Genomic DNA, 23,253 nt, shown 5'->3' on the forward strand with positions numbered 1-23,253 from the left:
GGAATGAATGTGAAACTATTCTCAATTTACGATTCGCAATTCGCTAATCGCAAATTGAGAATAATTTCAAGGGTGCAGGGGTGTCCTTTTGACACCCTGTTACACCCCTGAAATAAGCATGGGTGCATATGTGGTGCACATACATGCCCTAAGGGCATGTATGTGCATCACATGGCACTTTGAAAAATGCAAAAATTGGCATTTTTCCAGAAATTCGCAAATTACCCCCAACTTGAAGTTGGTGGTAATTTGCGATTCCTTAGGGACAAGTAGCATTTTTTTTTGCTTCATACATTGCATTTAAGGAATCGCAAATTTTGCGATTCCTTAAATGCAATCGCAAAATAAGGAATCGCAAATTTGCGATTCCTTATTTTGCACTGAAATTTGTTACATACATACCATTTTGCTCAAATGAGTTTGCAAATGCCGAAATTCTGCGACTTTCGGCGTTTGCGAACCCATTTTAGCTTCATACATCTGGCCCCTAGTTTTATAAGTTCCAAACATGACAATCACGGTATCAGACCACTGTATAACGAAAGAGCTGATGAGGGCTGCAGTACAGTAAAAACGCCTGTCACTTAAGCTACGCTGTACATAGAATTCGAAGAGCAAGGTAACACAATAGGATACAATATCAAATAGGGTGAGATGACAGTTTCAGAATAGTTCCATTGATACACATGCTTTTCTAGTAGTATGGCTTTTACTTCCTTCTTGAAAAGTCTGAGTGTGGTAATTGCTCTCGTTGAGGGTGGTAGGGAGTTCCAAGTTTTAGGGGCGTATCCGGTGAAGTGCGACTTTGAGTTTCTTTTTAGTTTTTTATCTGGTTAGTTCTAGTATGAGGGATTTAGCACTTCTAGAATCCCTTCCACCTCTTAAAAGCTTGGTCCTATTTGCCATGTATTTAGGACCAAAATTGTGTAGGGCTTTGTGTGTTATGCATGCAACCTTCATCTGGATCCTAGCTTCGACTGGGAGCCAGTTGAGGGCTCTGAGTGATGGGAAGAAGCAATCATAACAGCGTGTGCCTTTTAAATGTCTTGCTGCTAAATTTATTGTCACTTTCATTGCGGCTAGGCTGACTTTATGTGGCCCTTGAGAGCACTAGAGATTGCATCACTGTTTTGAGGTTATGTAGCTGGTTTTCGTTTTTTTAGAAGGAGCAGTTATAGGTTAGCGCTGCTGGTTGCGCTTGTATGTGAGGTTGCATGTTAAGATTTGATTCTAATGCGATGCCTAGTGATTTTATGTCGTCATAGATGTTTGGGGTGCATTTTAGAGATTTGACGTTAAGAGAGTAGGGTTGTGATTCTTTGGATCTAATGGGTAGGGTGAAAAAAATGAATTTGTTTTTCCACAGGATTTAGTTTTAGTTGGTTTTGTGAAAACAAGACCTGTGCTTTCCTTCGGGTGTCATCAAAATCTCCAGATACCCTTTTGAGAGGAAAGTTTGATGTAGAGCTGAATACCAGCAGTAAATGGTATGAGACGTTTGATTGCGAAAGTATTTGATGTTATTGTGGAGCGCATAGCCACCCAGACCGTGCTTCCCAGCGCTAAAAGCAACACCAGCCGGATACTCTAATGAACTTTAGGTAAGTGCTGGGCTTTAGAAAAGGTGGGTTTTGAGAAGTGTTCTGAAGCTAGCTTCCGACTATTGGAATCTGAGGACGGTGGGGAGTGTATTCCACATTTTTGGGACAAGGTATGCCACTGCTTCTCGTTCTGCAGACCTTATGTACCATTAGAAGCTCTTACTTCCCAGACTGAAGAGACCTCCTTGCAATGTAGGGGAGAATAATTTCCGAATGATAGGAGGGCCTTTCCTCTGCATGGTCCGATGGGCTATCCAGAGGGCCTTGAATTGTATTCTTTATTGGACTGGCAGCCAGTGCAGTGCTACTGGGGCAGGACTGGCTGATTGGTATTAGGGAATTTTACACAGGATTCTGGCTGCCGCATTCTGTACCACTTGAAGTCTTTTGATGACATATTTTGGGTTCCCTCTGTAGAGGAAGTTTCCATTATCAAGCAGTGAGCCGATTAAACCCTTTTTGACCATTCTCCTAGTAGATAGTGGCAGCATGTGTAGGAATTTCCTCAAAGTTCTCAGAAGACTGAAAGAGGACCTTGCCAGTTTTCTGATCTGTGTGTCCATTGTAAGTTTGGGTGGGCTTAGGGCTCTTGCCTAGATGTTCCGTGTCTGCCCACCTTGAGGAGTTGTTCCTGATCATCACAAGTACTTCTGTCTTTTCACCATTCAGTTTCAGGGTACTTGCAGACATCCAGTCTGCTACCTCCTTTAGACAATGGTTAAGCTGGGTAAAGGTTCGACTGGCTTTAGCTTTAAGGGCCATGATCATTTGCGTATCATCTGCGTATGACATAAAGGCAAAGCTGTGTGCATGAACGATTTTTGCCAGGGGGAATTGTAGAAATTGAAGAGTGTGGGGCTCAGACAAGAGCCCTGTGGGACCCCACACTTCAGAGAGTGGACCGCTGAGAAGAAAGCATCTTCGCAGATCTGGAAGCTTCTGTTTATCCCGATCTCTCAACTTTATGGCCTTCCCACTGATTCGGACTTCCTTCATCCCCTGAATGAGGGTAGGATGTAAGACGATGTTGAAAGCTGCTCATAGTACCAACATTATCATAGCAGCCGAGCCACCTTAATCCAGAATAGTCTACTATCCTGAATGTCCGATATAAAAAAACAATTGTCTATAAACAACCTTAATGTACAAATCTGTTCTTCCTCCTAATGTCCCTTCTCTCCTTCAATTTCACTTTATTCGTCTGTGTATTTTCCTGTCATCTGTGAAGTGTTCAACTACCCATGTGGTTGTGCCTGCCCTGCACTATAGAAATATCCCAATGCATATATAAATAGATAAATTAATAAATAGTCTCTAAATTATTTACTGGGTTATAGAACTTAATTTCTAAAAAAAAAGGGCACAGTTCATGAAAAAACCTCAATCTGGATCCGTAGAGTTACCTTTCAACATGGTTGCAGATTTATGACTTTTTCAATGAAAAACCTGTTCATGGACTGCTGGCCCTTGTTGCCGGTTTCTAGATGGGCTACTAAGAAATACATGTGACTTTTCTTTTTAGGTCTGTCTACAGCAATCTTTACATGAAACACAAAAGCTGCGAGGGAAGGTGTCCCTTTCAGGAGGAAGGGCCGAGAGGAACTCTGAAGGGAGTACACCCTCCCGTGGGTAAACACTATATCACAAAAGGTACTCACTAACTGGCCTGGTATGCTACCAGGATACTGGTTGATTAACTAGAACCCTCTATGTTTAATTTTGTGAGTGGTATGTCCTATATGAAGTATTAACACCACAGTGGCGCGGGGAAGGAAGCAATTCCTTTTGTTATTTTATTCCCTCACACACCCTAGTGGTGTCATGCTTCATCATCTGGACACCCTAACGACTAAAAGTCAGGATAGGCTTGACCTTACTTCAGGTAGCACTTAATGAGAAGTTTTTTGGCCAGGGGGATAGAGAATAAAAATCAATGTCAGACCCCAGTATCCCTTTATTCTTGGGTCTGTCACTGATATTAGGAAAGGAATAGTAAGGGTCTTTCGGGATATTATGGTCCTAGGACCCTATTGCCAACATGTTTCTGCCCATTCTTGCCCCGTAAAGGGTACTCTGACTTTCTTCAGGGCACGAAACCCCTGGGACTAAAGACAGTAAAGAGGATTTCCCTATACTGAACAGCGATAAGGGCAGATAGCTGCTCCTTATTTGAACATATCTTATGTCGCAATATTTCACTCCATCTGTAAGGGGAACATAAAAACAAACATAACAAAAGTACATTGGTATTCAAATTTGATTACAACCATGCTTCTTTGTATGTATTTGTGCTCATACCACCGTGAATCAATCATTCTATTGTTAGTGATACCAAGATTACGCTTTCTCCATTGAGAATCAACTTACCCGTGTAGCCACACACAACAACTATTTGTGTGCGTGTGACACCATAGTGGCGGTCGCTTACCGCAAAATGCCCTCATGTATTCACTAGTGAGTGATTTTTGTTACAATGCTGGTCATTGTTTCAACACTCATACAACATCAGCACGAAGAGAGACATACTCTACACCCACAGACTCAATTCCGTGATAACATTAAAAAGTATTAAGAAGTATTTTTTTCTTATTTTCTTTTTTTAATTATTTTCTTTTTAACCTCTTCAGCGCGACCGCGATTCCCCCTCCGGTGCTGGGCCCTAATAAAAACGGGCGTGGTCATGACGGAACGGTTCCGTCATGAGCACAGCTCAACCGTAGCTCATGACGGAACCGTTCCGTCATGAGCATCGAAGGGGTTAAAAAAACTTTCACACTCATTCTCTAGAAAGATCGTCTAAAACACGAGCTTACCCCGATTTTGGGGAGGGTCCACTACACGAGGGACCTCTTGTAAATGGGGTAGCCCTGTAGTCAAACTCTGACGGTGGGGATGTGTTTTCCACCAACAGGAGAAAAAGGGCAATACGGCGTTTGTTGATAAACCACGCATGCATTACACGAATGGCGCGGACATGGCAGCAATCAGGAACTGGGGAAAAAAGGGAAATGAAGAATGTCCACACGGACCAAAACAACACAATTAGTATAGTTGTCAGTCTTACGATATACCTTAGTTTGATGCTTTCGAATCGGTGTTTACTTACGCCATCAAGGATCCTGCCCTGCGTTGCTACCTATTCAGTAGAGCGTCCCGCCCCTTGGAGTGGTTGCTAAGCTTCCAACCATCGCTTATAAACATTATCGTCTCTCGGCTCAAGCTGTCGTCTTGTTTCTGGGATTGCGTGGCCACGCCCACCGTGGGGGCGTGTAAGTGATTGGCGCCGTGCTGTGTGTATGTTTACACCTGGGAATTGTAGTTCTAAAAGCACTAGGACTTTCAAACAAAACAAAACTTTATTGTGCCATTACGACTTTAGGTAGACACAGTTATTATCTCTAAATACATACACAGTGCACGTGATAGTTTCCTTTCTTTTTGATACTGTCATACGCTTGTATATTCTCCTATTGTGTGCTAGTATGGCTGGTCACGTGTGAATCATATGGCACGTAATTTTGTCTTAGTGTACATGCTACCCAGTTGTGCATAATAATATTCATGCGGATGTTCATAAATGTGGGCATTCGAATAGAATTAGGTTTTTGTATTACTGTCGGTCCTGATTTTGATTGTGTATAGAGCTTTTTATCAATATAAACAAACCAGCTAGAGATACCTTGTCCGTGACCTCTATAATACATTACTGATGGTCAAGGATATGTGAGAAAAAGAGAGACAGAGGGATGACTCGAGCTCTCATGGTTGGCATGTAGTGTCTGTTTTTTCTGAGAGGGAGAGTATCAACATTGGTAGTGCGGTTGTTATTCATTTCTTTGTTTCTTTATTTTTTATTTAGTTGGTTCCATGGTATACTATCGTTAAGACCTGATACGTGGGTTTTTAATCTGTATACCCACCGCTGCTCGCGCTCTAACAAGGTCTTTGTCACATCAACATCCCCTTTGACCTTCTCAATCACTGACCACCACAGGTCTGTGTGTCCCTTTTCTACAAAATGTGCGGTGAGCTTGGTTGCAGTTACCGATCTTCTGATTGTACTTCTGTGTTCAGATATGCGTACTTTTACCTTTCTCCCAGTCATCCCTATGTACAATAACTGGCACGGACACTTGATCACATAGATTACTTTGTCTGAATTGCAATTTGTATGTGATCTTTGTACCCACGCATGATGCATACCTAAGTCAAGGGTTTTTGTGTGTTCTGTAAAGGTGCAGACCACACAAGACCAGCACAGGTAATGTCCCATGACCTGCAGTTGGTTCAACAGTGTCATTTGATTCATCTTCTTTGTCTTCTGTAGGTCATTGTGCACAAGTGCATCTCTTAAACTTCTATTCCATTTGAAGGATGGTCAAACTTCAGATTGTTAGATGTTAATATTTGCCATTTTTTATTTATTATTTTTTTGATATCATTTGAGGATATATCAAACGTTGTGACACATATAAGTGTGTTTGGTTCTTCCTTCTGGTGTGTCTCTAGTAGGGCTTCTCTAGGTGTATTGCGTGATCGTTTTTTGCCTTTTCTATGACTTTTTTGGGGTATAGGCGATCTTCCAGTTTCTTTGTCAATATCTCAGCCTCGGATTTGTATTCGCTGTGGTCACTACAATTCCTGCGTATACACAGGAATTGTCCTACTGGTATATTCTCTCTCAATGCGCGAGGATGGGCACTGTTGAAATGCAGCAAACTATTCTTGTCTGTTGGTGTCGTGTATAGAGAACTTACTAGTCCCCCTCTTTCAGCCCTTATGTTGACGTCAAGGAAGGAACCCTGGTGTTGGTCATGAGACATGGTGAATTTGAGATGTAGGTTTATTTGGTTCAACCAAGTGTGGAATAGTTCTCATGTGGTCATGTCACCCTCCCACACTACCAGAATGTCTTCTATGTAACTCCACCACTTATTTATGTTGTCTGTAAATGTGTTGGGGGCCCAGATGTATTCGTCCTCCAATCAGCCCATGTACAGACAGGCTTTACTGGGTGCAAACGTGCTGCCCATCGATGTACCATGGACTTGCAAGTATAGCTGCTCCTCAAATCTGAAGAAGTTTTCTTTCAGTGCAAGTTGCATCAGCGTGATAATCCAGTGTACTGGGGCTTCCCAATCCCAAGTTCCCTGATTTAAGAGTGTTTGTATTGTCAGGATGCTCTCATCTTGAGGAATGCTCGTGTAAAGAGCTTCCACGTCTAGGCATACCAGTATGTTGTGCTCAGGATTATAGGTCACATCTTGGAGAACGTTAAGAAGATGTTTGGCATTTTAGATGTATGACTTAATCTGGGTGACAAGGGGACGAAGGAACCAGTCGGTATATTTTGCCTGGGGTTCTAGAAGAGACCCAATCCCCGATACAATGGGTCTACCTGGGGAGGATTCCTGTCTTTGTGAATCTTCGGTATCGTGTAGAACACCAGAGTTCTAGGGTCCTCACAGTTCAGAAACTCATGTTCTTTTTTACTGATCCACTCTTCATTCAGTGCTTCAGTTGTGATAGAGGTGATTCTCTTCTTGAGACGTGTGATGGGGTCTCTGGAGATCGGTTTGTAAAACTTGGTATCTGCCAGTAGTGTCAAACAAGCTGTGCGGTAGGCCATAGTGCTTTGAATCACCGTCGCCCTGCCTTTGTCCGCTGTTTTTATTATGATGTCGTTCCTGGTGCTTAGATTCTTTAATGCTTCTCTTTCTTTTTTGCTGAGAATGTCATACGTGCTTTGTTTCATAGGTAATTCCTCAATTTCTTTGCTGACACGTTCCTCAAAGGTGAGTACCTCTGGGGGCATCAGAGATGCAGGTGGGAGGAAGTTGGACTTGTGTCAAAGAGTCGTGTATTTGTGCTCTTCAGTTGGATTTTCCTTATCCATGAAAAAAGTCTTTATTCGTATTTTGCGGAAGAATTCGCTCAACTCACGTCTTGTCTTGCACTTATCTATATAGGCCGTAAGGACGAATCCGAGGCCTTTATTCAGGACACTTGCTTCCTCCACCGTCAGGACAATATCGGTGAGGTTCACGATCAGTCCCGTTGGTTGCTTGTCCCTGCTGTCGGACCTTTCAATGTACTCCGTGTGTCTATTGGTGTGTTGCTGTCTTCCCATTGAACCTGTTTGCTAGTGTTGTTTCTTTTGCCACGTTTGCCTCTCCTCCCGCCGTGTCCTAAAAAACTATTCTTGTTGTAGTTTGGCTGGTAAAAAGTACCTGTTGGAAATGCTGTGGTCCTTGGAAGGGTGGTGGGGGTCCTGCGTATACGCAGGAATTGTAGTGACCACAGCGAACACAAAACCGAGGCTGAGATATTGACAAAGAAACTGGAAGCTCGCCTATACCCCAAAAAAGTCATAGAAAAGGCAAAAAATCGATCGCGCAATACACCTAGAGAAGCCCTACTAGAGACACACCAGAAAGAAGAACCAAACACACTTATATGTGTCCCAACGTTTAATACATCCTCAAATGATATAAAAAAAATAATAAATAAAAAATGGCAAATATTAACATCTAACAATCTGAAATTTGACAAACCAATGTTTTCCTTCAAAAGGAATAGAAGTTTAAGAGATGCACTTGTGCACACTGACCTACAGAAGACAAAGAAGATGAACCAAATGACACTGTGGAACCAACCGCAGGTCATGGGACATTACCCATGCGGGTCTTGTGTGGTCTGCACCCTTACAGAACACACAAAAACTCTTGACTTAGGTATGCATCATGCGTGGGTACAAAGATCACATACAAATTGCAATTCAGACAAAGTAATCTATGTGATCAAGTGTCCGTGCCAGTTAATGTACATAGGGATGACTGGGAGAAAGGTAAAAGTATGCATATCTGAACACAGAAGTACAATCAGAAGATCGGTAACTGTAACCAAGCTCACCGCATATTTTGCAGAAAAGGGACAAACAGACAATGACCTGTGGTGGTCAGTGATTGAGAAGGTCAAAGGGGATGGTGATGTGACAAAGACCTTGTCAGAGCGCGAGCAGCAGTGGGTATACAGATTAAAAACCCACGTATCAGGTCTGAACGATAGTATACCATGGAACCAACTAATTAACAAATAAAGAAACAAAGAATTTAATAACAACCGCACTACCAATGTGTTGATACTCTCCCTCTCAGAAAAAAACAGACACTACATGCCAACCATGAGAGCTAGAGTCATCCCTCTGTGTCTCTTTTTCTCACTTATCCTTGACCATCAGTAATGTATTATAGAGGTCGTGGACAAGGTATCTCTAGCTGGTTTGTTTATATTGATAAAAAGCTCTATACACAATCAAAATCGGGACCGACAGTAAAACAAAAAACCTAATTCTATTTGAATGCCCACATTTATGGACAACCACATGAATATTATTATGCACAACTGGGTAACATGTACACTAAGACAAAATTACGTGCCATATGATTCACACGTGACCAACCATACTAGCACACAATAAGAGAATATACAAGCGTATGACAGTATCAAAAAGAAAGGAAACTATCACGTGCACTGTGGATGTATTTAGAGATATTAACTGTGTCTACCTAAAGTCATAATGGCACAATAAAGTTTGGTTTTGTTTGAAAGTCCTAGTGCTTTTAGAACTACAATTCCCAGGTGTAAACATACACACAGCATGGCGCCAATCACTTACATGCCCCCACGGTGGGCCACGCAATCCCGGAAACAGGGCGACAGCTTGAGCCGAGGGACGATAATGTTTATAAGCGATGGTTGGAAGCTTGGCGACCACTCCAAGCGGTGGGACGCTCTACTGAATAGGTAGCAACACGGGGCAGGACCCTTGATGGCGTAAGTACACACCGATTCGAAAGCATCAAACTAAGGTATGTCGTAAGACTGACAACTATACTAATTGTGTTGTTTTGGTTCGTGTGGACATTCTTCATTTCCCTTTTTTCCCCGGTTCCTGATTGCTGCCATGTCCGCGCCATTCGTGTAATGCATGCGTGGTTTATCAACAAACGCTGTATTGGCCTTTTTCTCCTGTTGGTGGAAAACACATCCCCACTGTCAGTGTTTGACTACAGGGCTACCTCATTTACTAGAGGTCCCTCGTGTAGAGGACCCTCCCCCAAATCGGGGTAAGCTCGTGTTTTAGACGCTCTTTCTAGAGAATGAGTGTGAAAGTTTTTTAAAAAAGAAAATAATTTAAAAAAGAAAATAAGAAAAAAATACTTCCTAATGGATGTATGACATTACAACGCATGCTTTTACCACGCATGCCTTCACATCGCAGTTTTTACAACGCATGCTGTTACAACGCATAGTGTTAAGGGGTGCTGGATAGTGAATAGTTTAATTTACTATTCCAACTCCAGTCCCCGTGGATAGTAGGGAAGGTGTTGGATAGTAAATTAAATCCATTCCCTATCCTAGAGCGCCCCCCAGCGCAATGCGTTGTAATGACATGCGTTGTAATATTTGCGTCGTAAAGGCACTGCGTGGTAAAAGTTGCGTTGTAAAGGATGTTCCCCCTTCTTAATACTTTTTAATGTTATCACGGAATTGAGTCTGTGGGTGTAGAGTATGTCTCTCTTCGTGCTGACGTTGTATGAGTGTTGAAACAATGACCAGCATTGTAACAAAAATCACTCACTAGTGAATACATTAGTGCATTTTGCGGGAAGCGACCACCACTATGGTGTCACACGCACATAAATAGTTGTTGTCTGTGGCTACACGGGTATATTGATTCTCAATGGAGAAAGCATAACCTTGGTATCACTAACAATAGAATGATTGATCCACGGTGGTATGAGCACAAATACATACAAAGAAGCATGGTTATAATCAAATTTGAATACCAATGTACTTTTGTTCTGTTTGTCTTTTATGTTCCCCTTACAGATGGAGTAAAATATTGCGACATAAGATATGTTCAAATAAGGAGCAGCTATCTGCCCTTATCGCAGTTCAGTATAGGGAAATCCTCTTTACTGTCTTTAGTCCCAGGGGTTTGTGCCATGAAGAAAGTCCAAGCACCCTTTACGGGGCAAGAATGGGCAGAAACATGTTGGCAATAGGGTCCTAGGACCATAATATCCCGAAAGATCCTTACTACTCATTTTTTAATATCAATGACAGACCCAAGAATAAAGGGATACTGGGGTCTGACATTGATGTTTAATCTCTAGCCCCCTGGACAAAAAACTTCTCATTAAGTGCTCCCTGAAATACGGTCGAGCCCACCCTGACTTTTAGGCGTTAGGGTGCCCCGATGATGAAGCATGACACCACTAGGGTGTGTGAGGGAATAAAATAACAAAAGGAATTACTTCCTTCCCCTCGCCACTGTGGTGTTAATACTTCATATAGGACACACCACCCACACAATAAAACATAGAGGGTTCTAGTTAGTCAACCAGTATCCTGGTAGCATACCAGGCCAGTTAGGGAGTACCTTTTGTGATATAGTACAGCAATCTTCAGCCATCTAAAAGACCTCATGTCATAATTTATTCAGAAAAGTACACTAAGATTTTGATGAGAAGTACCACAGATGCTGATGGATATTTATAGATCCTGCTAAAATCCTATACCCTGGTGTTCAGAAGTTAAAGGGTTGCATGATATTACCTGTTATGTGTTAAGACTTTTAAAATGGGGCATAAGGTGGCTCTTGGAGATTTCTGTGCCAAAATCTGCATATTCCTTAATGTTGCAGGTATTTTACCCTGCTGATTATTGTCTTTTTGCTTACCCATATATGCCTGAGGAAAATAACAGTGTTGCAGACTGTATCACACATGGTAATTACAGAGTGCAGTAAACTTTGCACTAGTCATAATTCTGACTGATGCTCAAACACCTTCCTAACGTTCCTAACTTAACTACCTACCATATATAATTAGCGTACCTTACTTACCATACCTGCCATACCAGCCTATCACCTCTTCCTACCATATTTGGTTTAGCATATTAAAACTGCCATGTCTGTGTGGACCTCACAGACCTACTACCATTGGATTCAGAAGCTATTGCAAGAGTTCCTCACTTACACATCTGGGTGAGCCTCACAAACCTACTAGTGTAGGCTTTCTAGATTCAAAGTATTCATTAGGCTGGCTATTTTTCTCATCTCTATGAGTCCGGGCGACCTAATTCTGTGGGCCAATGCATTAGAAAGCTCCCACTACTGGTTCCTAAGTTCCTTACTTACAAAGCTGGATACGCCTACTGGATCAGTTACTGCTGGTTCTGTGTATTGAAAAGCCGTCTGTGGAGAAGCTACACTCCTCATTTGGATTGACATAGATAGACTGAGTAGTATCTTTTCTGAGAATTCTAAAGCTAATTTTTGAGCCTATGTAGTTGCACATCTGGAGAGCCTCGTCAGCCTCCTTCTGCAGGATCAGTGGATTCATTAACTAATGCTACAGTTTTTCACTTGAACATTCTGGGGAGACTCAAAAATCTCTACTGATGTGTTACCCCAAAATTATTGGGGGGAATCACACCAAGTAGATTTCCTAAGCCCTAAAAGAAAACTGCAATATTTTTGGAGGGAAAGAAACTGGCAGGTGTCTCTTACTCTTTCCTACTGAGTTATTCTCATGTAGGTGAGAGTGTTGGGAGTCAGGCAAACCCTATTAGAGAATTGCTCATCTACAGATGGTAAATGGACCCGCACTCTATTCCCCATAAGCACCCTATGGTTCCATGTTTAAATATCGATAACAAAAATATAGTTTACAAAAATATAGATGTAAAAATATCGATTACAAAAATATCGACTCCCTATACTTAAACAGGTAAGTACAATAATATTGACTCAAAAATATAGATGTAAAAAATATAGATGTAAAAAATATCGACTTTAAAAAATATTATATGTTGTAAATGATTGACGAGGCTGCACAAAGAAGTCACGTTGGTTAGGTAGTTTATTTAAGTTAGAGCATAGAAAAACCCGACCAGCAAGACCGGGACCAAACGGGCAATAACCGCCGTTAGGACCGAACACTGGCCACGTAACAGAAGCGGGCATATTTTAAACATAGCTTCCGATGAGGCTTATAGTACTTTCTCTTCTTTATGCGATCTTTCTCACACGATCGCCAGTATTCTCTTTTGGTCGGGTTTTCCGCTTTTCTCTCCTTTGACGTGTCGTTCGTCAGTTTCCGCTTTCTCTTTCTTCGGCTACCCTCCGCCTTCGTCTTTGACACGAAGTCGCCAAAATGTTGTAAATGATTGACGAGGCTGCACAAAGAAGTCACGTTGGTTAGGTAGTTTATTTAAGTTAGAGCATAGAAAAACCCGACCAGCAAGACCGGGACCAAACGGGCAATATCCGCCGTTAGGACCGAACACTGGCCACGTAACAGAAGCGGGCAGCACGAGCTCGGCACGAGATGCAAGATGAGGAGCACGAGCTCGGCACGAGATGCAAGCTGAGGACAGGGAGAATATAACATTATAACTTAAATTAAATAATTAAATAATATTAATATTATTAACAAAATAAATTACAATACATTTATATTTTAACTATTTATAACAAATACACTTAATTTAATCAATATAAACTTAATAAATGTGTACATATATTTTCTTAAATACATTTTATTATCTTTATTTAATTTATAAACTTTAATAATTATATAAAAATAAAATAAACACATATATAAAACATTTTGAATAAAATACAATTTTCTATATTTAATTAACACATAAAAGTATTTAAAAATAATAACACATACATTTAATAACAACATAAAAACATTAGTAGTTAAAACATTTGATAGCGAAGGGGTAAAAATTACTATTCCCACTCCAGAGGGTGCAACAGTAGGGAAAGCGTTGGATAGCGTTGGGGTAAAAATTACTATTCCCACTCCAAAGGGTGCAACAGTAGGGAAAGCGTTGGATAGCATAGGGGTAAAAATTACTATTACGGCTCCAAAGGGTGCAACAGTAGGGAAAGCGTTGGATAGCGTAGGGGTAAAAATTACTATACCCACTCCAAAGGGTGCAACAGTAGGGAAAGCGCTGGATAGCGTAGGGGTAAAAATTACTATTCCCACACCAGAGGGTGCAACAGTAGGGAAAGCGTTGGATAGCGTAGGGGTAAAAATTACTATTCCCACTCCAGAGCGTGCAACAGTAGGGAAAGCGTTGGATAGCGTAGGGGTAAAAATGACTATTCCGACTCCAGTGAGTGCAACAGTGGGGAAAGCGTTGGATTGCATAGGGGTAAAAATTACTATTCCCACTCCAAAGGGTGCAACAGTGGAGAAAGCGCTGGATAGTGTAAGGGTAAAAATTACTATTCCCACTCCAGAGGGTGCAACAGTAGGGAAAGCGTAGGATAGCGTTGGGGTAAAAATTACTATTCCCACTCCAAAGGGTGCAACAGTAGGGAAAGCGCTGGATAGCGTAGGGGTAAAAATTACTATTCCCACACCAGAGGGTGCAACAGTAGGGAAAGCGATGGATAGCGTAGGGGTAAAAATTACTATTCCCACTCCAGAGGGTGCAACAGTAGGGAAAGCGTTGGATAGCGTAGGGGTAAAAATTACTATTCCAACTCCAGTGAGTGCAACAGTAGGGAAAGCGTTGGATAGCGTAGGGGTAAAAATTACTATTCCCACTCCAAAGGGTGCAACAGTAGGAAAAGCGCTGGATAGCGTAGGGGTAAAAATTACTATTCCCACTCCAGAGGGTGCAACAGTAGGGAAAGCGCTGGATAGCATAGGGGTAAAAATTACTATTCCCACTTCAGAGGGTGCAACAGTAAGGAAAGCGTAGGATAGCGTTGGGGTAAAAATTACTATTCCCACTCCAAAGGGTGCAACAGTAGGGAAAGCGCTGGATAGCGTAGGGGTAAAGATTACTATTCCCACACCAGAGGGTGCAACAGTAGGGAAAACGTTGGATAGCGTAGGGGTAAAAATTACTATTCCCACTCCAGAGGGTGCAACAGTAGGGAAAGCGTTGGATAGCATAGGGGTAAAAATTACTATTCCAACTCCAGTGAGTGCAACAGTTGGGAAAGTGTTGGATAGCGTAGGGGTAAAAATTACTATTCCCACTCCAAAGGGTGCAACAGTAGGGAAAGCACTGGATAGCGTAGGGGTAAAAATTAGTATTCCCACTCCAGAGGGTGCAACAGTAGGGAAAGCATTGGATAGCGTAGGGGTAAAAATTACTATTCCCACTCCAAAGGGTGCAACAGTAGGGAAAGCGTTGGATAGCGTAGGGGTAAAAATTACTATTCCCACTCCAGTGAGTGCAACAGTAGGGAAAGCGTTGGATAGCGTAGGGGTAAAAATGACTATTCCCACTCCAGAGAGTGCAACAGTAGGGAAAGCGTTGGATAGCGTAGGGGTGAAAATTACTATTCCCACTCCACAGGGTACAACAGTAGGGAAAGCGCTGGAACCCAAAACAATAAAAAAAAACTATCACATTTTTAATTAAATTTAATTTCCAATATAAACATAATTAATAAATACATTTAAATATATTATTATTAACAAAAATAATAAAAAAATAATTAGTTACACATTATTTAACACTATAATATCCACCACACACACCTAAAATTAATTACACAATTACATTTAATATTTACTATTTAATTAATGAAAATTAAAGTATTTTTTTAATTAATTAATTATTTAATTGACAGCTTTCACACCATATACACTTATAAACACCACAACACAAACCTAAAATTAATTACACATTTACAATTAATAATTCCTAATTAATTAATGGTAATTAATTTATAAAGTATTTATTAATTAATCAATAGAAATGTAATTACTTCACACCTTTTACACATATAAACTCCACTACACACACCTAAAATTAATTAAACAATTAACATAATTAATATAATTAATTATTAATTGACTAATTGAAATTAATTAACAAATAATTATTAAACAATTAATAATAAACTAACACATTAATTAATCAATTAATTTTTTATATTTAAATTACTTCCCACCCTATTCCCCTATAAACCCACAACCCGCTACGGAACTATTAACACAAAATTCAACATAAAATACATTAATAACTAGTACAATTCTACAACATATAATAAAATGACAAACAATTCTCATTAAAAACACTAAAATACACAACATTATTAAAAATCGATATTTTTGTAAACTATATTTTTGTAAACGATATTTATTACAACTATATTATTGTTATCGATATTTCTTACCTATCAGTCGATATTCTGGTCAAACTATATTTTTGTTGTCGATATTTCTTCAAATCGATATTTCTGCGGGGATATTTATGTCACACGATATTTCTCCGTCGATATTCCTGCTCTGCACCCACCCTATACCCCAGTATGCATACATTGTAGATGGTATTTTACACTATATGAGTCAGCAATTATTACACGTATTAGGACAAAGTTTAGGTGAGCTCCACTATTATTTCTTTACACATCTCTAATTTAGACTAAAGCCTAGCTAGATGACAACTAGTTTTCTAGCAGCATAAATAGTATTGGTCTGTAATAATATGGCAAGCCATATAGAGTCCTTCAAAGTATCTATATTGTGTCATTAGGCCTTAAGTCAGAATTCTGTCTTTCCGTGTTCTTCCAGCAGCAGGTCCTTATCCCTAAACCCACCCACACTCTGGTATCTTATGTACCTTTCTTATACATGGTGCTATGCAGCAAGGAGGTTCCAGCTCATGCATGGCTCCTGTGTTGTAACATAGGACAGTGAATAATACTTCTTGATCAAAATATGAGACATTATACAGAAACCTACTGCTATTTTTCTCCCTTTTTCCTACAAGACAGAATCTGCAAGGTCATCTCTCCCTGTTGCAACATATTAGCTGCCATGAGAGCATAAGTGAATGGATTTTTTTCTTCTCCGGTCTGCTTATGTCAGTCTCAGAAAAACATGGCTTTCAGATACATATTTTATTAATAGCAAAATTTGCTAGAAAACAAGCAAATCTACTTTCTTGGCCCTGTAGTTTCACCATGCATTCTAACGCTTTTAATGCTTAGAAACGGCCATGTCATGACATACAGTCAATCACGAATGGAACATAACATTACAAATAAATAACATTTCACTACCACACATGCAGGATCTCTAGATTTAAAACATATCGCTAGCCTAGCTACCTTTCAGATCTGGGTGGGCGTCACATACTTAGTACTGTCATCTGTGTGGATTCTAAATCTATTCCTAGAGTTGCTACAACTGCACACCCGTGTGGGCCTCATAGTCCTACTGGATTGAAAAGTTATCAGTAGAGTTCTTTATTTACATAACTGGGGAGACCTCATTGTTCTAGTACTGCAAGCATTGTGGATTCCTAATTTTTCATACCTGCCATACCTAACCCACTATATCTATCTACCATGCTTAACCTGACTTAACTATAGTGAGTAAGTAAATAACTAACCATGCCTCACCTAATTATACGTACCGTACCTAACTTACCATACCTAATCTATTTCGGCTTCTGAGGTGCGTAACACCTTCCTATTATACCTACCATACCTAACCACAATACGTACATATCATACCAAACCTGACATACCTAACAACCATACCTAATCTGCTTCTGAAGTGTTTGACCTTCCCATCATATCTACCATACCTACGCTACTGTACCTATCTACCATACTTAACCTGACTTACCTATATGCCATACCTGCCTATGGTAACTCCCCTAATTAACCAAACATTCTTCACCTAATTAATTGTACCATACCTAACATACTTCCTATCATACCTACCATACCTAACCTACAATATCTACCTATCATATCAAGCCTGACATACCTAACTACCATACCTACCTACGGTACCTACCATACTTAACCAACCATAAATCATCTAATTAGCATACATAACCTACCATGCCTAATCTACTTCTGAAGTGTCTTTATCCTACACCTACCTCGAGGTGGTAGTTTTGCGAAAAAGGGGAATGCTATGTTAAAATCGACAACAATGATGAGGTCATCCAACATTTTATTGTTAAATCTGAAATGTTTTGCAATGGCTTTAACATCGGCCAGGCCACTGAAGGGTGAAACAGGGACACTTTTAGGACGCTCATGGCCTGGTTCTATGAGGCAGCAGGTCGTGGGAGCTCAGCTAACGCATTTAGTAAATTCTCTCGCCACTCACCCTCACCGTGCCAGAAGATTTCGCGCACGACCAACTTTCTGTTAAGCTCATTAAAAGTCCAATGGTGGTTAAAGTCACACTAAATCACATTCCCTGCATTAGTGGCGCATAACCTATTGTAATTGGCTCAGCTTAAACCTGCAACGAGACTGTTGGTAGTCATGAAAAATACGGGGACCACCAGGCTCTTCGTATAACTTATTTTGTCACTAACAGATTCACGCAAAAGGTACACTTAAAATTACAAGCTGGTGTTGTTACCTAGTTTTACATTTTTTTGAGACAAAGTAATGATTTGGAAAATGTGAACCTTTCTCAACAGGTTATCCTGCCGACTTCTTCCACTTCATTCAGCTATGGGAGTACCTTGATTGACATTAAATTAAATATCTCCGTTAATGAAATGTAATACGCTAATCCACCCTTTCGTCCTCTCTTTAGTTTGTACATGTCACAACCACATTTTTCATAAAGTTACCTTTAGTACAATGGCCTAGATTGTTCAGTTTTAATTGATTAACAGCAGTGCGCGATGTAAGCTTGTTTTAATTTAATTTATGTCTTTTTAGCTCAGCCTTTAGTTTTTTTGAATGAAGGACAAGTAAATATTTAAATACCCCCATGTCTTATACTCACTTCCTTAATTATAAACGCATATCCTTAATAATCTCTGGCATCATTTCTGAAAAACATTTAAGGACCTTTCAATGCATGAACTACATTTTTCTATGGTAGTTTCATTGAAAAGGAACTTTTTAACAATAACAAGTTTTCTACAATTCTACATTTCGCAGGACTGTGCTAATCAAAGCATCATTTACTCAAAATGGTGAAAATTAATTCTCTGCAGTAAGAAATTATTGAACAGGGCGAGCATAATGCTACCTGGACAGAAATGTATATAGAATCCAGGGGATATTTCTTTACAAAATTGTTCTAAAATCAGGCAGTTTTCGTTAGTTAATTATTTTCATATAACCAAATGTAACACCATATAAACAAATGAAAAAATAATTTCACTGAAATGTGCAGAACTGTTGCAGCTACCAAGACATGCCTTGAGTATTAGTCATGGTAAAGAAGAAGATGCTATAAAAACAATCACTGTTCCCAGAATTCAAGTTCAATGCTGTGACCTGTCTGTTGGCCATCAAATAAGGAATTGTAGTGAGTTGCAGACCTCCTTGCCTAATGTATATTCATGAGGGAGTACGCAATTTGCGACTCACTAAGATTGGTCAAATCACCATGCCCATGATTGCTTTTTAAATAAAGAAAATCTTTTTGAAAAAGTAGCTCGATTACCTTAAAGGAAATGTAGCTGCTTTAAAAAGGTTTTCTGTTTTTAAAATTTCAGTGATGATTTCCTACCTACACTCTCTGAAAATGTTACCCTCATTCACATAGGGGAAGGGGTTCAAAGGGGAACTGGGAACTTGCCACCTGCAGTGCAACAATTCAAAATTATACAATTATATTTTTACATGAAGAACATTTATATTGTAGATCTAGTGAACGCAGAAAGCGTTCTATTTGTTTTTGTTTATCAATGATATTGAGGGGAGGAACATGATGTGTGTTTTAGTTCAATGTGCATTCAAAACGGGGGTCTCCGACATTTTCTTTAATAAGAGCTATCGGTGTTCACTGAAAATCATCCCGAGCTAATAATATTATTAGTGGTGTCATAGTGGACACATCACACATGACTACAGTAGTGTCCATCCAATGCAGGATTACCACCTCAGCTCAGTTCATCAGGCAGCGTTGTCAGCAGTAATGTAAAAAAAGAGAAAAAATGCTATACCAGTGTTGGAGCCTCTACATGGATAATTTCTAACAGCCCTAGCTGAAATGCTCAGGGACCAAGGTCTTAGTGATAAGCCTCCCCTACTCCACATAATTTACCACTGAACTATCTGGTTTAAATATATTTTTGAAATTCAACTCTCTTCCTCCAAACATCAGCTTATAAGTGCTGAAAATACACATATTTTCAACTTGAGTACACACTTTTCAATTTTGGTCTGAATTTATTAATTTAGCCAAACATATGCTATTAATTTAGTATTACAGCAAACAAATGATGGACGGAATGCTGACAATGCAAACATTCTCCCCCAGTCAAATGATCTGGGTTAAATCCATCGTTCATTTGCCCACTACGCCAACCCTGTTTTGACCCAGCCATATGCAAATCAGTCTTGACCCTGTGCTCCATGGGAACAGTCCAGATCAAACTGCCAGACCAGGTCCGCCCTGGAACGGAAACAAGCATCCTGGGACCGGTTTCAGGGTATCTCACCTTTCTTCAGCATGGCTAGCTTGAATCCAGTGGCACAGTGAGCAAGGGACCCACGTCTGGGCATACCCATCCCACTTAGGGCGAAAAGGGTTACGGCAAACAAATGATGGACGGAATGCTGACAATGCAAACATTCTACCCCAGTCAAAAGATCTGGGTTAAATCCATCGTTCTTTTGCCCACATTGCCACCCCAGTTTGGACCCAGCCATATGCTAATCAGTCTTGACCCTGTGCCCCATGGGAACAGTCCAGACCGAACTGCCAGACCAGGTCCTCCCTGGACCGGAAACAAGTATCATGGGACTGGTTTCAGGGTATGTCACCCTTCTTCAGCCAGGCTAACTTGAATCCAGTGGCACAGTGAGCAAGGGACCCACGTCTGGGCATACCCATCCCACTTAGGGCAAAAAGCATTGCGGCAAACAAATGATGGACGTGATGCTGACAATGCAAACATTCTCCCCCAGTCAAAAGATCTGGGTTAAATCCATTGTTCTTTTGCCCACTATGCCGCCCCAGTTTGGACCCAGCCATATGCTAATCAGTCTTGACCCTGTGCCCCATGGGAACAGACCAGACCAAACTGCCAGGCCAGGTCCTCACAGGACCGGAAAAAAGTATCATGGGACCGGTTTCAGGGTATGTCACCCTTCTTCAGCAAGGCTAGCTTGAATCCAGTGGCACAGTGAGCAAAGGACCCATGTCTAGGCATACCCATCCCACTTAGGGCGAAACGTGTTGCAGCAAACAAATGATGGACAGAATGCTGACAATGCAAACATTCTCCCCCAGTCAAAAGATCTGGGTTAAATCTATTGTTCTTTTGCCCATTACGCCACCCCAGTTTGGACTCAGCCATATGCAAATCAATCTTGACCCTGTGAGCCATGGGAACAGTCTAGACCGAACTGCCAGGCCAAGTCCTCCCTGTCCGGAAACAAGCATCCTGGGACCGGTTTCAGGGTATGTCACCCTTCTTCAGCCTGGCTAGCTTGAATCCAGTGGCACAGTGAGCAAGTGACCCACGTCTGGACATACTCATCCCACTTAGGGTGAAAAGCGTTACAGCAAACAAATGATGGACGGAATGCTGACAATGCAAACATTCTCGCCCAGTCAGAAGTTCTGGGTTAAATCCATTTTTCTTTTGCCCACTATGCTACCCCAGTTTGGACCCAGCCATATGAAAATCAGTCTTGACCCTGTGCCCCATGGGAACAGTCCAGATCGAACTGCCAGGCCAGGTTCTCCCTGGATCGGAAACAAGCATCCTGGGACCGGTTTCTGTCCATCAATTGTTGTTTTTGCATTTGTCACGCCGAGTGGGATGGGTGTGCCCAGACGTGGGTCCCGTACTCTCCATGCCACTGGAGTCAAGCTATCCTGGCTGATGAGGGCTGAAAGCCCAAAACCGGTCCTAGGATGCTTGTTTCCAGTCCAGGGAGGACCTGGCCTGGCAGTTCGGGCTGGACTGTTCCCAGTGGGTGCAGGGTCAAGACTGATTTGCAGATGGCTGGGTCCAAGCTGGAATGGCATGGTGAGCAAAAAAACGATGGATTTAGACCCAGATCTCTGTACTGGGGTGAATGTATGACATTGTTCTGCATTCTTTCCATCAATTGTTCTTTTTGCATTAATTTAGTAGGCTGTACTGTACCCAGGAGAGCTATTTTCTGGTAACTAGAGAGCTAGCAGTAGCTCAGGAGCTACTTATTGTAGAAACCTGGTTTAAAATATGTTGTTGACTGTGATGGGATACTTATGTTTTGTCATTAATGGAATTCCTTAAATTGTGGTAGAAAGCTGAATTTGGGCAATCGCCCAAAGGGCATTTCTAAAAAAATCTGATGATGAAAAATATAGGCGATAAGGAGGACCGAGTGTGATAAAATTATGCCAACTCCTCCTTCATACATTTTACCTAAACATAGCAAATTATGTGAATGTCACTTTTTCCCAAAAATTCAGATAAAAAACTTCAACCTTTGGCCCTTCTAATTTTCAGTCATGTTAATTTCCTGTGCCGTCTGTCTGCAGCTTGTATGCTGTGTTACTCTGTGTATCTAAATGCTCTCAGGTGCGCTCCTTTTCATTTAAATCTTTCCTTAATATCCTTCAAGTTTCCACATTATTATTTGTAATATATTTTTCTACTGCCTGGTAAGCATTATCAATTCTTATGTCTATAAATAATGTAAATATATCAGATAAAAGTAGTTATTTCTTAATGATTTTTTTTTTTTAAATCCAACCAAAATGAAGATGTTTATATTTACCTATATCTTAAAAATTACAAAAAGTTAGATAAGGAATGAATTTTAATTATTTACACAAAATTAAAGTTACATATATATTTAATTAAAAAAACGCAAAAATATTTTATCGTTAAATAATATTTATATATCTCGCTAACAGTGATGTTATAGTCGGGACCGGGTTCCATAGGAAATTGATTTTTGGGTTTACTAATAATTTTGGTGCCGTTTGATGAGGTTCATTTACCTCCGCTTCTTCCTATAAAATTTGGGGATGATCCATCAAGTGGGGACTCATAAAAAGTAGGGTGTCCCAAAACATGTATTCCCCATGCAATTTTCTACAGGAACTTTAGACACAGCTACAGACTCTATGGCTAAATTGAATGACACCAAATTTGTCAGAAAGCTAGATCTTTACCCAGAAAGTCTGCTTATTGGGATTTATTTTAAATCCCTTCTGAAGGTTTTGAGAGATGAAATTTCAAAGTTTATAGCAATATCAGTTGGCAGGGTGTGTGTACGTGTGTGTGTTTATGTGTATGTCTGTGTGTGTGTATATTCCATTCATTTAACTGCATTTATATTTTGTTAAAGTTGAAATGAATCAATTTATTTTTATAGTGTTTCCTATGGAGTACTGGCATATGGGGTGCTGAACTTACTCCAGGTATGAGCACTGCTGTCCATGTATTAATGTTTTGGGTCTTTTTTGGCTGTAGTAACTTTAGAAGTGCAGTTTGTGAGTAGCAATGGGCTTACTGTTTTGTGGGTGGGTGTTTGTTCTTCCCTAAACCTCTCCTTACTCTCATTAAACCCCTCCTTACTCCTCTGTAAACCCTTATTGTTTACAAGTACGTATTTCCCTTTTTCCAAACACTCCCCCTGTCCCTCCCACATGTACTACCA

General features: G+C 40.5%; 1 protein-coding gene across 1 annotated transcript in view; it reads left to right on the forward strand.

Annotated features, from left to right (window-relative positions):
- Window positions 1–23,253, forward strand: part of STK39 (serine/threonine kinase 39) — a 1,578,058-nt gene that overhangs the window by 94,995 nt on the left and 1,459,810 nt on the right. The window lies entirely within an intron of this gene.

The sequence above is a fragment of the Lissotriton helveticus genome, chromosome 3_1, assembly GCF_964261635.1.
Source record: "Lissotriton helveticus chromosome 3_1, aLisHel1.1, whole genome shotgun sequence".
Classification (NCBI taxonomy): domain Eukaryota; kingdom Metazoa; phylum Chordata; class Amphibia; order Caudata; family Salamandridae; genus Lissotriton; species Lissotriton helveticus.